General features: G+C 39.8%; 1 pseudogene across 1 annotated transcript; it reads left to right on the plus strand.

Annotated features, from left to right (window-relative positions):
• On the plus strand, positions 1–574 carry LOC128592602 (60S ribosomal protein L17-like; annotated as a pseudogene). The gene has a single exon (XR_008381944.1). The product of XR_008381944.1 is annotated as a 60S ribosomal protein L17-like (transcript).
• Positions 575–7,983: the final 7,409 nt, after the last annotated feature.

Consider the following 7,983-nt stretch of genomic DNA (forward strand, 5'->3'; position numbering starts at 1 on the left):
GGCCTGAGGTGATCTGTGAAAATGGTTCGCTATTCACTTGACCCAGAAAACCCCACAAAGTCATGCAAGTCAAGAGGCTCATGTCTTCGTGTTCACTTTAAGAACACACGTGAAACTGCCCAGGCCATCAAAGGTAGGCATATACAAAAAGCCACCAAGTATCTGAAGGATGTCACCTTAAAGAAACAATGTGTACCATTCCGATGTTACAATGGTGGAGTTGGTAGGTGTGCCCAGGCCAAACAGTGGGGCTGGACACAGGGTCGGTGGCCCAAAAACAGTGCTAAATTTTTGCTGCATATGCTTAAAAATGCAGAGAGTAATGCTGAACTTAAGGGTTTAGATGTAGATTTTCTGGTCATTGAGCATATCCAAGTGAACAAAGCACCCAAGGTGCGTCGCCGAACTTACAGAGCTATTGGTCACATTAACCCATACATGAGCTCCCCTTGCCACATTGAGATGATCCTTACTGAAAAGGAACAGATTGTTCACAAAACAGAAGAAGAGGTAGCACAGAAGAAAAAGATATCCCAGAAGAAACTGAAGAAACAAACTTATGGCACGGGAATAGATGCAACATAAAATCAATGCAAATAACAGTAAAAAAAAAAATCATTTTCATAGTCATTGAACTGAATCGCACAATGAAATCACCTGGGGAGCTTTAAAAAGTACTGCTGCCTAGATCCCACCTACAGATTCTGATGTATTTTAATAATAGGCTTGAGGCACAGTCTGGGAAGAAGGATGCTTCAAAACTCCCCAAGTGATTTCAACATGCTGCCAGGGTTGAGAATCATGGTCAATTTCAATCACTCTTCTCACAAATGAGAACACAGAGGCCCAGCCCTGGCAAATCATTCATTGGCAGCAGCCAATTTTCTCTGATGTGCTCTAATAAGAGGGAGCTGTGGCATGGATAATGCAAAGCAGTGAATAATCTAAAAATAATTTATATTTGGTCTGGGAAAGCATCACGTGACTTCCTAGCTGCAGACTGGCCTGGCTAATTCAGTTGGGACCAAATGAATGTGTATTCTCCTGCGTTCACACTGACAACCCAGCCCTGTGCTGAGGTGTGGAAGGAAGATGGCCAAATTAAATGCTGACTATGGCCAGTTCCCCAATGGGCAACCAGACAACCCACTATACGGATGTGGGGAAGCAAAGCTAGCCTTCTCCTGAACTTTACTCTGTGAGGGCTGGAGGCAAGAGGCGTGAAGAGGGAATGATGGGAGAGGGGCTAATGGTTATCAAGGAGCACTATCTGGGTTTTATGCTACACATCTCTATATACAGTATATGCTGTAGACAGCTTAGAGTTAGGCATTCTATTACCTTCATTGTAGAGATGAAGCAACAGGCTTAGAGAGGTTGCATAACCACCAAGGCAGAGCCAGGATGGAAATGCAGGCTCATCATACTCAATGTTTTCTCTGGCACACAACCTGTCTGTCCAAAAGGGTCAACTGCAGATGGACTTGGTTCAGTTCCTTAGATTTTAAGTCCTGCTGAATGGACTTTGCCTCCTACTTTTTTTAACTGTAACAGCCTAATGGCGGCAGCAAAGAGACCTCCTGAAAGTAGCCATGAGAATCTGCCTCCAAGTCCAGGAGCCTAACTGACTGAGAGCCCCAAATGCCATGCTCTAAAATCTGTCACCCACATTTCTGCTGAGGCCACATTTCCCAAGTATTAAACAGCACCCTTAGGCCCGGTGCAGTGGCTCACACCTGTAATCCTAGCACTCTGGGAGGCCAAGGAGGGTGGATTGCCTGAGCTCACAGGTTTGAGACCAGTCTGAGCCAGAGCCAGACCTCGTCTCTAAAAAATAGCCGGGCGTTGTGGCGGGTGCCTGTAGTCCCAGCTGCCTGGGAGGCTGAGGAAAGAGAATCGCTTAAGCCCAAGAGTTTGAGGTTGCTGTGAGCTGTGATGCCACATGTCTACGGAGGGCGACAACTTGAGACTCTGTCTCAAAAAAAAAGAAAAACTAAATCTCCACTGATGGTCAGAAAAATAACTTCAACTGAAAGATACCTTATTGTTGAACAGAAATGACACTTCAGGATCTAATTCTCAAAATATTCATTTAATATTTATATGAGTATTTAACATAAACTTAATGCCACTCTGTATTGCCCACTTTTTTGTTTTCTATAATTCTCATGTTTTGATATCTAAGCCTTGCTGACCCTGGAAGGACTGCCCAGCATAGCATTAGCTAATTACCAGTGATAGCAAACAACTCACCAACTAGGGCCTTACTGACCTTGGAGAAGGCAAACAACTCCCCTTTCACATGTGAACCCACTAGCGCAGAACCCAGAGCCCTAGTCTCCCACTTCATGGCCCTCTTTACTGGACTCTCACATTCTGGGATACTACCCCCCTGCATTAAGGACCCGAGGGCCACAACCAGCTAGGGATGGCACCTACACTACTTCTGAACCCATCCATGTTACTCAGAGGAGCCATTCCTAAATCTTTACACTGCCTCACACCTCTTTTCTTCCTGCAGTAACCACAGTAAAGGCTTTTGCCCAGTAGTAGTTGTTTTTCTCTCTCTGGCTTGACTGAACCCTCCCCTTGGGAACTGTATATAATAACTACCCTTCAAATGGCAATAGTCCCATGGTATGCTGCCCTCAGTGAACCTTAAAATTTTCTTTAATACACTCTTATTTTAAAATATTCAAACTAAAATACAGATTTTTTTGTTACTCAAGTTATATGAAAAAATAATCAAGAGAAAATAACCATGAGAATTCTGAAAAATAAATGTTATGGAGGGTAGTGGGCAGAGGGGACAGGTGAAGTGCCTGAAGGATGGAAAGGCAGAACTTGATGAATACAGTCACTATAAATTTCAGTCCACATTCAATTGTGAAAGAAATATTTATTTTCAGTAATTTAACATGATTTTGACCTCCAAGTTGCCAGGATGGAAACTAAATTTCAATCATTTGGGGCCTCATGACTCCTATCCCCAGCATTGTTGTAAAAACTGTTGTTTATTTAATACCCAGGGTGGATCCTTGGAAGTGCATCTCTCCAGCTGGAATACTTACTTATAGTTGTCTGCTGTAGCTTTGGTGATATGACCCTCTCTTGAGTCACCTCCTCCACAAGAAAATTTCCTTGATGTTTATCAAGGAAATTACACATTTCTGTATGTCAAGTGTAAGCAGACTCTTCAGGGGAGAACCCACAGAGCTTACCAAATGGGAGCAAGAAGACTCTGGTTCCAGAAGATGAGGGGTGGGTAAATCTCCCTCACAGACAAGTGAGGAAAATATACTCATTTCACTCACAGACACATAGGGTAGGGTAGAGAGATGGGAATTTAACTCACCACGAACATTGTATGTTAACAGAGGCACCCAGTAGGAGGAAAGCTTCATGGAAGATGGGACAGTTGAGCTGGACTTTGAGGGACAGCTGATTCCACATGCCAAAATTGGGAGGGGGTGCATGGAGTGTCACAGCAGACTCATCACGAGCAAAGCTGGGGCTAAAGTGAATCTGAGTCTGACTTTCTAAGCCCACCTCAACCACCTAGTGAGAAGACAACTTCCAGGAACATGCAGGGGCCAGGGCAATGAGCCTTAGGAGTGAACCACATGGATGTAGACTAATCACTCCATTAGCTGGTTCCAGTAACCACTGGAAGAAAGAAATGAAATCATGGATCTTGACTTACAACCTGAGTCGGATCCAGATGTTGCGAGCATGCTTTTCTCTGTTCCCTAACTGGATAGGTGACCATACAACCTGGACTTGCCACGGTTCACAGGACAACTAGCTCCTCCTCTGGAAGGGAAGGCTTTGGAGAAGAGGGAAGATGCAAGATAATCCAGTGAAAATCAGAGATGTAGGCAGTCCTGTCTGTCAGATCTGAATCCAAGGTGTACTCTTATCTCTGCTTCTTCTAAGGGTAGAATTTCTAGGACTGTCAATTTCTTCCTTCTGTGTTACTTCATTACTTCATTTATTCAGATTAGCAGCAACAAATGCAACCAAAAAACACTAGATAGTTCAAATTTCATCTGTATATATTTCAGTCTCTTCAGTAGCCAGCAGTTTTATCAGGGTTTCTCAGTTATAATTCCCATCAGGAATTTAACTAGTTTCCAAGTTTCTTAATACATTCATGTGACACTCTACTGTAGTAATTTTACAGGTACATTTTATTTCAGAGTCATGGGACACTTCTTTATTGGAATGCACCGCTTGCCCACTGGCTAGCTAAGTGTCTTGAAAATAATAAAGGAACAAAAATAATTTTGGATTCAATAGTATTTTCATTTTCTTTTTCCTTCAGCATTTAAAAGTTCCATTATTTTTTTATAAGAGATTAAGACTTTTTTTCCTAAGGAAAATACACTCACTTCGAATGTGTGAAATAACAATGGAAAATCTCTGAGATGTTTTCGACCATCACGAGTCCTCATTCAACAGTATTTTGTGAACCTCTGCAGAGCACTGTAGCTGTATAAGCCAAAAAAAAAAAAAAAAAAAACCCACAGCCCATTTTCTAGGAAATGGCTAATTTACTTGAGGAAATAAGACCTATTTACTTGAGGAAAAGAAGGAAAATACTGTTCCCTTTTACATTGACTGCCAGGCAGAAATTCCAGTCAGGGTTCTCTAAAGTCTCACCTTCCTGAACCACAGTGGCACTTACTGAAGGCCTTTCATGTGCCAGCCATGGAGCTTCTGGATAGCCTTTGAATCACCAAATAACCCCATGAAATATGAAATACTTTGGAAAGAATATTAGTAGAGGAACGAATCTAAAAAATCATTTCCCACTGATTTCAACCCTGGTTTATGAGTTCTCTTAAGAAAGCAGCCATAATCTTTCAAAGTTCAGTTTTTATTAAGTACTTGAAAATTATATGTACTAGGATCACGTAAGAGTGTTCATTATTAAACTAGGGGTGCAAAATGAGTTATCAAAGTCAATTTTAACTATCAACCAATAGATTCAATTAAGATAAGTTTGCTTAATATCTTATCCTTCTAAAAGAAATTCCTATGAGAAGCCTAATTTCAAGATCATTTTCACAAAATAAACAGTCACTGGACTTGGTCGTTTAAAGTACTCCTGGACTAATCTGGTCTTTGTACTTTTACACTGACCTCTGCTGGACAATCTAATAACCTTCCAATAATTTTTTCTCTTCAGATAATTTGGTTAGAAAGAGGCATTTTCCCCAAAGTTTATCTAGTATTTAGAAACAGATTTATATAGTTCAATTCACAAACATTCATTAAGCCCTGAAAACCACCTTAGGGCAAAATCTTACATTGCATTTGGCTGTCAGAGGCGTCTATGGACAAAGAGCACTGACGAGGTTACAGGAGCTACTAGTGTGAGCGCTCCTTTTCTTTGTTCTCCCTCTCCTTCACAACCCCAGGTCTCTACTGTACGGTTAAAAGAACCAAAAGGTAACTGCCAAGTGGGCCTGCTTCCAGGGACCAAATTACAGTACCTCTAGGGTTCACACCTAAACTGGGGTCTACCATTTTGTGGTGGTCATTTGTGCCCCACACTACCTGATGTATAGATAAGTCTGATATGGACTTATCAGCAAACAAGCTGAATTTTGATATGAACTCCTATGCTCCAGTTCATATTAAGTTGCAGGTAATAAATACAAATGACCTTGAAAATAAATGGTATTTTTCTAATATTCTTTTAAAATAACATTTCTGATGATAAAATTACATATTTTTTAAATTGTGTAGAAGAAAAATGCAGAAGAGATAAAATTGCCTATAATTCTATCACTAAGTTATGTTAAAATCTTTTTTCTCTACATGTGCGCAAGTGTGGGTGTATTTTATTTGGCCCCATTCCATATTGTAGCTTTCCCTTTTCATGTAATATTATATTGTGATAATCAATATTAGTATTAATATTTTAATATCAATAAATATTAGTGAAGAGAATTTTTATTTTATAATGTCAGACAATACTTTATGGAACCAATATTCTAATAAAAAACACTGGAGTTGTTCCTCAACCATGCTCAATGTCTTTTTTAAAATACCTGACAAAATATATTATTATCTCTTTAGGATACATTCCCTAAATAGCCTATGTTAAAAGTTATGGGGTATGAACATTTTTAAGATTCCAAACATAAGCAATGCTGCAATTACTCTACAGAAATGTACCAACTTCAACTCCATCCAGCAGCATAAGAGTCCACATTTTCATTTCACCTTCATTATTACACTTTCACTTCACCAAAATTCAGATTCAAAATTAACTTCATTCAAAATTAATTTAAAAAGCACTTTGCCAGGTGTGTAGAAAATCAATGATTTTGGGGCGGGAATGGGTGGAGGGAGGATAATTGGTGGGATGACACCTACAGTGCATCTTACAAGGGTATGTGTGAGACTTACCAAATATAGAATATAAATGTCTTAACACAATATCTAAGAAAATGACAGAAAGGCTATGTTAACCAGTTTGATGAAAATATTTCAAACTGCATATAAAACCAGTGTATGGTGCCCCATGATCGCATTAAGGTACACAGCTATGATTTAATAAAAAAGAAAAAGAAAATCAATGATTTTCAGTATAACTTACATTCGTATTTATTTATACCCATATTTTTTATTTTCAATATTTTGCAGAGATAGGGTCTCACTATGCTGCCCAGACTCGACCCCAACCAATCTCCCTGACGTGATCTCTCAAAGTATTGGGATATACTGATACTTTTATTGGCCATTTGTATTTTTTCTGTGCATTATACATTCATGTACTTTGTTTTTCTACTGGTACATTAGTATTTTTCTTAATTACAAGAGCTCTTTATAAACTATGACCAATGCTTTTAGTCTTGATGTGATGTGCAGAAACTAAGGTTGCTGATCCAAATATGCCCTACAATTATTAGTTTGGGTATGGTATGACTTCTCTGGTTCTGTAAGTTCTTTCCAAGAAAAAAGAAAACTTATCAAGTATAGACAACCCCCACTAAATACTGGGGAGACTAAGATATTAAGTGGTCAAAAGACAAAACATAAACTAGAGAGAGCCTATGTATCCCAACTTCCTGAACATTTCTCTACATTAAACAAGTCTTAGAACTTTTTCTTTGGAAGATGTTTTTGAAAGACAGATAACTGTCTTGATCTATTTAATGCTGCTATAAGGGCATTCCTGAGACTGGATAATTTGTAAAGAAAAGAGGTTTATTTACCGTATGCTTCTGTTGGCTGTACGGTTAAGACTGGGTGTCTGGTGAGGAGCTCAGGTTGCTTCCACTCATGGCAACAGGTGAAGGGGAGCTGGTATGTGCAAAGATCACCTGGTGTGAGAGGAAGCAAGAGAGGGAGTGGGGAGGTGCCAGGCTCTTTTTAACAACCAGCTCTTAAGGAAACTAACAGACTAGGAACTCATTTCCACAGGATGGCACCAAGCCATTCATAAGGGATCCACCCCCATGACCCAAACAACTTCCATTAGGCCCTACCTCCAGAACTGGGGATCAAATTTCAACATGAGGTTGGGGAGGATGAACATTCAAACAATAGCAAATTTAAGAATGAATTTACATAGAAGTATACCGATGGCCGGGTGCAGTGGCTCACGCCTGTAATCCTAGCACTCTGGGAGGCCGAGGTGGGTAGATTTCTTGAGCTCACGAGTTTGAGACTAGCCTGAGCAAAAAAGCAAAACCCTTCTCTACTAAAAATAGAAAAACTGAGGCAAGAGGACCTCTTGAGCTCAAGAGTTGGAGGTAGCTGTGAGCTATGATAACATGGCACTCTACCCAGGGTGACAGCTTGAGACTGTCTCAAAAAAAAAAAAAAATATGTATACTGATGTATAACTCAGTGGTTAGGCAGTTGCAATGTCTTAATAAAACTCTTTCTCTTCTTTCATCTGTAAATGGTTATTTCTGTAGTAGAATACTGGTAAATTTTCTGTTTTTAATCAATTCCTCTACTATG

The sequence above is a fragment of the Nycticebus coucang genome, chromosome 8, assembly GCF_027406575.1.
Source record: "Nycticebus coucang isolate mNycCou1 chromosome 8, mNycCou1.pri, whole genome shotgun sequence".
NCBI classification, from domain to species: Eukaryota; Metazoa; Chordata; class Mammalia; order Primates; family Lorisidae; genus Nycticebus; species Nycticebus coucang.